The sequence below is a fragment of the Lycium ferocissimum genome, chromosome 11, assembly GCF_029784015.1.
Source record: "Lycium ferocissimum isolate CSIRO_LF1 chromosome 11, AGI_CSIRO_Lferr_CH_V1, whole genome shotgun sequence".
Lineage (NCBI taxonomy): Eukaryota > Viridiplantae > Streptophyta > Magnoliopsida > Solanales > Solanaceae > Lycium > Lycium ferocissimum.
Window position 1 is genome coordinate 46,736,038 of NC_081352.1, and position 8,604 is coordinate 46,744,641.

The window sequence follows — 8,604 nt, forward strand, 5'->3', positions numbered from 1 at the left end:
AGATGTTGACGTTGGGCTCGGTTTACTTCTTCTTACGAGCTTTGAGACACACACATACAAAAGCTATTACGGGCTTCAGTTGCCATAAGTACTTAGACGATGGAAATTGATCCGTGGGTTGTGGTAATGAGGCACATAGAACTTGGTTCGAGGGGAAGAGCCGTTGATCGTGGTGATGAGCCAGGTGGAACTTAGCTCAAGAAGTAGATTGTTGTATATGCGAACAAAGTCCAACATTGATAGCTGAAAAGAGAAATGAGTATCTTTGGCTGTCTTAACCCAACAGTAACCAAACGACCCCAAAAGGTAAAGGGATCTTTATAACAATGACCATCGAGAGGCAGACATTAGAATGCAATAATCTGAGTCACTTCTAACTGATACTTTCATCGTATTCCTCCACCAAACATTATTTGTGAATTCACTTTTAGAATTTGCTCGACCAACCGTTCGAATAACAATATTTTATAAAACCTAGCACGTAATAGTAAAATTTCAAAGTCAAAAAGTACTAGTTATTGGATGAAAAGAAATCAACTGCTACTTCGATCCGTCCCAACTTATATAAAGGTTGACCAGCTACTTGGAGAGTCAAACAACTATTTCTTTGATTAAACAAAAAAAAAAAAAAAAAAAACTATTTCTTTGACTATGATTTCCTCCAACTCTTTTCATATATTGCAAATTAATATTAGTTATGCAAAATTCTAGTACTTTTTATGTAGTTTTTAAATATGTAAAATTTATTACAAAATACTCGAATTATCTATATTTGAAATTGTAATCAAAGAGAAAGAGTTGTTTGATTCCCCAAATTGGTCAACCCTCATATAAATTGGGATTAAGGGAGTATCATTCAAGGAGGAAATGATGATTAAATTATCTATGGTTTGTGTTTACTCAACTTTCCACTTTTGATTAAAAGGTTATAAAAGGTTCACTAGATTGACATGTACATGACTTTTTTTTCCCATTACAACCCAAATAGCAAGGATGGTTGCACGGTGGAAAAAAAAAATACGTTGCATATCACGACCAGTTTAAAGTTTTCCAATAGCTTACCATTTAAAAGCATAACTATGCCCTTAAAGTCTTGAGAATTAAACGGATGAATCTCAATAAGTACTGATGGAGAACACAAAAGGAGATTTAACATGAAAACAACTAAATTAATTTCTAATATTCATTTTGTATCCACCTAATACTAATGATTTTGTAGAAATTAAAGTTTGTCTTTTAGTTGTGCCAGATTCATGTTATACTAACTTATTTTGTATTCGTGTTCGAGATTCTACTCAATTAAATGAATTTAGTTACGTGAAGCAGTATACGTGCAGACCTATTTAAGAAAAGAACCAGAATATTATACTAGACTATATATTTTAGGCCACAAGTGTCTGTAGATCTATTAGTTGTGAAGTAGCATAAGTGGAAAATAAGCTAAAGTGATGGTTATAATTCATCTCAATAGAATCACAGTAAATCAAAAGGAACTTCGGTACGAAAACAACCAAAAATTCCTAAATGACTTTATTTTAATTTAAAGAGCAAGGGCATAGATGAAAATGGGGCACGTCACCTTGAGATGAAAAAAATAAATATATTGTTGAAGGAATCATCATGAGCCAAAAGTTTCAAGACATGATCTTGATGTCCCCATGTGTGTTTGTGCAGTGTCTTTGAAATTTCGTGTTTAAATTTGATATTAATCCATGTCCATTGAATATCAATTAAAATTTCCTGTTCTGTTACATATGTAAATATTAAGTAGTCCTTTTTCTGGGTCCCTAGATAAGAGTGGCGTGGAGGGTCTCAAATTGTTATTCAAAATCGTATGTGCGTAATAAAGTTACAATAAGAAATAACCTCACTCAAATTGATCTCTTCTTTTTCTTGCTCTACCTCACGATCATCCCTCTCCTTTTTACTTTCATGGTCATCTCTCTTTTCTTTTCTCAAGTTCACTTTTGTGCTTTAACATCTCATTCTCTTCAAACATTACATCATCTCCTTTTTCCTCTATTGGAATGTCAACATGCACTCCCTTATCATTCTTTTTTTCTCTCAAAATTTTATTTTTCTCATACATTTCTGATCTTCATAGATTTGGGATGACGTTAAAGGTCCAAGTATATATATATATATATATATATATATATATATATATATATATATATATTTATTTATTTATTTATTTTGTTCTATTTAGCTCAAGAGAAACTCTGTTGATCTTTCTCCTATCAATTATTGTATTCCTATTAAACTACCATGTACGTCCAAACATGATATGACAATCTTGCATTCTAATTACATCACAAAGAACATTGTAGGACTACCTCTCAATAATGAAAGAAATCAGACATTGCTTAGTTACCTTAAGAGCACCAAAACCATTCAACTATTGCTACAAATGAAGAGTAGTGTGTTTGATGCATGTAAGTTCCCCTTAACACCACTTCCACTATCAATAATCATAGAGCAAATTTTACCCTTTATCCCACACCATGTATGAAAATATTTTCCCTCCTTAAATCAGCTACAGTAATATTTATATCCTTCAATCATGTGATCATCGATTTTTGATGGATTCTCGTTACATTGATCAAGTTCATCGGATTAGGTAGATTGAGAGAGACCTCCTTTTGAGTTCCAGCTTCAGTATCCTTTCATGTTAGAGACATCTTGAAAAAGTTATCAAAGAAACTATTCTCTCAAATTGGCTTTTTTCATCTATTAACACTACTAAAAAACTGACAAAAACCAACGAAAAAAAAAACCGACGGAAAAATCGACAGATTCCGTTTTTTTCAATAATTTTTTTTTTTTTTTTTAAGAAAACTGAGGGACTGCATTTTGGGCAAAAATGCGTGAAAAATATAATTATTTTTTATATTATTTTCTAAAATAAACTGACGGAGTCCGTCGGTTTTATTTTTATTTTTTATAAAAATCGACAGAGTCGACTCCGCCGGGTTTTAGAGCAAAAAAACAGTGTAAATTAAATCAATGTAAGTATATGAACAAAGAATATTAGCGGTCTAGTGTAAAGCCCTTTAATGCCAAGGAACATACCTGGGTTCGATTCCAAGTTCCTAAATTTCATTCTTTAATTTTCAAAACAAAAAAAAAAAATCGACGGAGTCCGTCGATTTTTTTTTTTTTTTTTTACAAAACTGACAGACTCTGTCGATTTTAACCAACGCAGTCCGTCAGTTTCGAAAAGCGACATAACGTAAATTGATGGACTGTGTTACGTCGATTTTCCGTCAGTTTTCACTGAAAAACCGACGCAGTCCCATCTGTTTTGGCCGTCGATCGCTACAACATAAGGCATATATAGCTACGAAATCTTAGCTATGATTTTAAAAATCGTGGCTAATACATAGTAATAGCCACAAAAGTTTAAATTTCATGGCTATCTACAAACTCGTAAAATTTCTTAGCCACAAAAATTTAATTGGCAAAGCTAATTGCTCACTTTTGCTATAATTGCTAATAATCTTGGCAATAATTACCTAAATAGTTACAACTTTATTCCTACAATAAAAATTTGTAGCTGATCATAAGTTTTTGTCTCGCGATAGAAGTTACTGTAGCAATAGGAATCTTTTAGCCACAATAAATTATTTGAAACAAAATGTTGTAGCTAAATAGAACTTTTTGCTTCAAGTTAAAATAAATTGTGGCAATAGTTAAATGATATAGCTACAGATCTTTTGCTACAATAAAATTTTGTAGCTAATCATTAATTTTTGCCACAAGTTGAAACTTATTGTAGCAATAGTAACCTTTTAGCCACAATAAATTATTTGAGAAAAAATGTTGTAGCTAAATAGATATTTGTGCTTCAAGTTACAAAAAATTGTGGCAATAGTTAAATGATATAGCTACGAATCTTTTGCTATAATAAAATTGTGTAGCTAATCATTAATTTTGCTACAAGTTGAAACTTGTTGTGGCAATAGTAACCTTTTCGCCACAAAAAACTATTTAAAAATAAAATATTGTAGCGAAACAAATATTTTTGCTTCGAGTACTAGCAAACCGTGGCAATATAGTCAACTTAATATCTAAAATTATTTATCATGATGAAATAATATAGCCACAGATTTATTGTTGTGATAACCTTTCATAGCTAATCATTATTTTTTATCACGAGTTGAAATTTGGTGTAGCAATAATTATCTATTAGCCACATTAAATTATTTGAAACAAAATCTTGTAGCCAAATGAATATTTTTTCTTCAAGTTATATTTGAGAAAAAGTGAAAATACTTTTCTTAATAATTACAATTATTTGTCATGACAACATGAATAACTACAATTTTAGAGTTACAATATACTTCCGTAGTTAATTATACTTTGGTTATACACGCGAGGTTACCATTGCAACGGTAGCAGTTTAACCACAATAACTTAACTATAATAAATTAATATGGTTGCATCGATTACGAAAATCATGATAAGAGATGGTTTAACAAGGTTAAGTTAAAACAACAACATATTCAGTGTAATCCTTCAAGTGGGGTCCGGAGAGGGTTGGATGTACTTAGACCTTATCTCTTCCTTGTTGGGCAGAAGACTGTTTCGAAAGATCCTCAGCTCGAAAGGAACAATGTTCGAAAGATCCTCAGCTCGAAAGGAACAATGTTAAGTTATGAAATGATATTAAATATAAGAATTATATTTTTCCTAAAAGATAAATATAGTTATTTCATTGTAATAAATTAAAGAATTAATTGCCATTAAAATAAAAGAACAAAAAAGTAATCTTCATTAATAGATCATTTGTATACCTACTTGTAACCTCAAAATCTTATTATTATTTTTATGTTAATTATATAATTTCATATGTAAAATCATTTTTTTTAGTGATTATAGAGATATTTATGTATATCTAGTATTTTATTATTTTGAAATAGAGTAATTTCTTTTGTATAATCACTTATTTTCAAAAATTATATATTCATATTGGAGATTTAATAGTTGTAGAGATATTGTGTATATGGTATTTAATTATTTCTAAAAATTATTTAAAAGTAATTTCATATATTTAAAATGAACGTGCTCATCTATTGAATTTTTTTTTTTAGTCGCGTTGGTGTATTTAGTTTTGATAAATTAATAATAATTTTTTCTTGACATTTTCTAGCTACGTAGACATGGAATAATGATCGATTTATATTTTCATCACTACATAAATAGAAAAAAGAGATATTGAAACAATGATGAATTTACGACTAAAAATGAAATTTATCGCTCATTTTGCGCTAATGTATGCCGAATTATTGACGAAATCTCTATCACTGATATTATTATTCATACAATTTTTTACATTATTTTATTTTATTAAGTTACACTAAGGATTAAGAATTTAATATGGTTGATATGTAAGTCCATATAAAAATTAACCATATGAGAATTCTTATTAAATAAGTATTAATTGTAATTTCCAATTATAATTGAAAAATATGGAAATATCTAATTAATGTTTGAAAAACTATTATGTAAAATTTAAACAACTATAACTTTTACCACTTACATTGTAATGGTCCTTTACTATCCTAATAGGTTATTAACTATCATAAATCAAATTATATACTATATCTACGAATTGAGAATTTAATATAATTTGTATACAAAAGTGTCTTGTACCATTATTTGATATTTTATAATAATTTTAGATGTTATTAAGTTCTATACAAAAAAAAGTTATTTAATATGGTTGATATATAAGTGTATAATAAAACTAAATAATACTATATCATAATTCATATTAAACATTATTTATAAGTCATATTAAACTATAATTTGTATTAAACATTAATACAGGTTTTTCATGTTATGGTCTAATGTTATTTTAATAACTTATCATAAATTTATCTAAACACTAACTAATATAATTAAAATAGGGGAGCATATAACAAAACTAACAATACCATGTAGGATGAAAAGAGTTATAAAGAAAATATTTATTTTAGAATAACCATTAACTCATGCAAATAGTTGGTTTTTTCCATTTACTTAATGTTAATTATTATATTTATTAATTATAAATTATCATAATCGCTACTTATAGTGTGGCTTTTATATATAAGACAAGTAAAAGAGGCATATTGACCAAACAGTAAATCCCTAAAACCTAAAGTTCATTTTTCTTACTCCCGTCACCCTCTCCAGCCGCCCTCCCCACTTTTTCATTCCTTTCTTCAATTATCGGTAACGGCTTATTCTCTTCCCAACATTCACGAGAATTTATTAAGTTTCGAAAAAGAAGAACAAGAAAGACAAAGAGGAGCAAGAGAGAACCCCACGACTTATATATTAATGGTATTTTCATCGTGTTATATTTAAGGGTTTTTAAATCTCCTTACACCTATTCGACTTAGATTTTTGGGTTCAATTTTGTAGGTATAGTTATTTCATAGATGTTGTGCCTTATTTATTATTTATAGTGAGTGGGAATTTGAATATTTTATAGTTGTAATATATTGGGAGGAACCATAATTTGTCGACTTTAAGAACAAAGTGACATTAATAAAAATTTCACATGTATATCTATCATAGCGCATAGTATTTTGATAAAGAGCATATAGATACATGTGAACCAAAATTTCTTGAGTGCAATGACTTTAATTGTAAAAATCTTAAAGTTGAACCATCAGATTTAGCTCTTCAATTTGCTACTAATTGAAGTCGTTTCACTTATTAAATTTTTGATTCACATGTATGGTTCAACCTTATGGTTGTTAATTTGTTTGTCAAAATTTAGGTTCTTACTTCAATTGTAAGCCAGCTTAATTAATCAAAACTCATACTTCTTTTGTGTTTTTTTGTCAAAATTTAGGTTCTTACTTCAATTGTAAGCCAGCTTAATTAATCAAAACTCATACTTCTTTTGTGGTTTGCATTTTTCCTTTTGTCATATGTTTAAAGTTTTACTAAAGGAATTATCATGACATAATTTGTTCTATCGGTAATACTTTTTACTAATCAAATTTGCATCTTTGTAGTAAATAAATTGTACATGTTAAAATTATATATATGATCAGTTGTCTTTGCTTCCTGATATTAAAACACTTTACCATTTATAGGTAATTTTGCTGGAATCGGAGAAGAAATGACAAGCTAATATTGATACTAATCAAATTAAGCTACAGTTTGAGACCATGGAAGAAGAGAAAGGAGAAGACTATGGCTTTGGATCTCAACCAAGATGGCGTCCTAGAAGAATTGTGTATGCTTTGGATCTCAAACGAGATGGTGTCATAGAAGAATTGTACATTTTAAATGTTTTGAAATTGAAATATACAATTATGTGTAACTTGAAACCTGTTTTGGAATAAAAAAAAAAAAAATTGGATTCTTAGCTACATTATGAAATTCTTGCTATTTTTGAATTCGCAACTAAAGGTATAAATAATTGCCACGTAACAATATATTTTTGAATTCGTAGCTAAATGTATATATAATTTCCACGTAGCAAGAACATGCCAATACATTTTCACTTTCCGTAGCAAAATGAAGAAAAACTTTAGCTATATATAATTCTATATGTTTCGTGGCAAAAGGTATGTAATCTTAGCTACAATATGAAAATATTTGTGGCAAATACTTCAATTCATAGCTATGGAATTTTTAAGTTGTAGCTAAATACAAGTACTTTTGCTACGAGAATAAGCTATGTAAATAGTCACAGAATTAAGTTCGCGTGGCAAACAAATTAAATCTTTTGCTACAGAAACAATATCTTGTGGCTACAATACGAAGATAGCTACAACTTTTATTTGCCATGGCAAAAAAATAAATTGTTTGCTATAAGTATATATTTCGTGGCAAGATGGTTTTACCATTACAACTACAACAAAAGAATCTCGTAGCAATAGGTATCAATCCTTAGCCACGAACCATGTAAAGTCCGTAGCTAATCTTTAGCTACGCTACATTTTGCTACGAATGCTACGGAAAACAAATTTGTGGCTAAAGTGTTTAGCCACGAAAAATTTCATCTTTAGCTACAGTGTATTCTGTAGCAATAGATGCTTTGTATTGTAGCTGCGAAGATAGAAAATTCCTGCCACGGAAAATATACTCATAGCAAGCAACTTTAATCTTTTTCCACGACGAACAAATTTTGTAGTTGTCTTCATATTGTAGCCACAAGGTATTTTATTGTAGCAAAAGATTTAATTTGTTTGCCACCAAATTCAAATTTTATGGTTGTTTCTATAGCTTAGTTTCGTGGCAATAGCAGTCAATATTTAGTTACGAACTAAACAATTCATAGCTATGAGTTAAAGTATTTGCCACAAATATTATCATACTGTAGCTATGAAATAAATAGCATTATAGCTAAAAAGAACCTTCATTTGCTATGAAAATTGTAAATTTGTAGCAATGTTTTTATACGTGGCAATTATAGGATTATATGTCTAGCTATGAACTCAAAAGTTCATAGCTAAAAGTGTATACTTTTTGTCACGAGAGACAAAATTGTAGCAAAAGATTTTTCTCATTTGCTACGGAAATAAAAATGTGCATCCATATTCTCGTTTGCGTGGCAATTATATGTACGTTTAGCTACGAATCCAAAAATTTCATAAC